Source organism: Branchiostoma floridae, unplaced genomic scaffold (genome assembly GCF_000003815.2).
Source record: "Branchiostoma floridae strain S238N-H82 unplaced genomic scaffold, Bfl_VNyyK Sc7u5tJ_1555, whole genome shotgun sequence".
In the NCBI taxonomy this organism is placed as follows: domain Eukaryota; kingdom Metazoa; phylum Chordata; class Leptocardii; order Amphioxiformes; family Branchiostomatidae; genus Branchiostoma; species Branchiostoma floridae.
Window position 1 is genome coordinate 68496 of NW_023365754.1, and position 1357 is coordinate 69852.

Consider the following 1357-nt stretch of genomic DNA (forward strand, 5'->3'; position numbering starts at 1 on the left):
TGACCCTGTGGTCCATGAATTGACAGACCACTGTTCAGGAAAGGGAGGCCCATTGTAATGAAAGCCCAGGATAGACTGTGAAAATGCATGAAGTAATGAGCCGATGGTTGCGGTTTCTTGTAGTATTGGTATGTGCATATCTCAAGACGTTTGAATTTGGATTTACAGAACAATTTTTGGTGTTTGAATGCTAAATGAAGATATGCCGTAATTCCTTTGTGTTTTGTGATAATGACTTGATAATTACAGTGCATGTTGGTAAATTGAAGCTGAATGCTTTAAAGCTATGATTACACTAATTAAGCCCAGATTGCATACAGATTGCATAATAAATGAGGGAATAAAGAAAATGCTACCACTTATAGAAACAAGTGATGGATACTTTATTTTAAAGACATACAAAGCTTTGTTGAAACAAACATGACATGATATAAAGATTCTAATTCCTGCTTATTCATTTGCATTATCAATGGGGAATTCCATAATCCTTAGGTTTTAGTGCTGGGGACTTGATAGTGACAGTTTATTGGATGGTTGGGGCTGAAAGATTCATAGTGTAGGTTAAACTTATTTGTCATGCACATTTATAGTACTAATTAGCATTTAAAGCAACATCTCTAACAAAGGAGGTAAATGAGGACATGATTGTATTAGATTATAAGCATTATAACCATTGCAACAATATGGTTTTCTGTAGATATCTATCTTCTCTAGATATGAATGTCATCACATGATATAAGCCCTGCTAATTTAGATTAGACTACTACTAGTAAATAGGCCTGCATTTGATAGTTAATGAGCTTATTGAGGCAATGCTATAATTTTTCATTGTGACTGATTCCTTATAAAAAGTTATATGTGTTAAGTGTCAGCTTTTGTGATTACAGTATACATGTAGCTTGGTTAGAAAAGAGTACTGTAAGATGGAAGTTCTGCAGATTAGGACCTTATCTGCATAAATAATGAGGAAATGCTATTATTATCGAGTTGTAAATGATAAGGACTTGATCAATAATTAGAGTAAAAGTATCTTTGGTAATGACAAAGGCGCGGAGATTCCAGTTGTTTCGATTAGGCTACACTTGACAACATATTAAACAACAATATGCTTTACATGTAGTTACTTACACAGAGAAATTTACAGGGCACAGAGACAGCCTTGGGATTTGAGTTCGGCCTCTGTGACCCTGACAACCCACAAGCTTGGTAGCCTGATACAGAACCGTAACTATCTGATTTTAGCTTGGCAGCCAATTCTGTCTCCAATATTTGAACTGTTTAACAGCTGCATGGGGCCATGATAGTGACTTTTGTAGACTTTGGTTTGAGAAAGTCACATTTTTCTGCCTCATTTCAG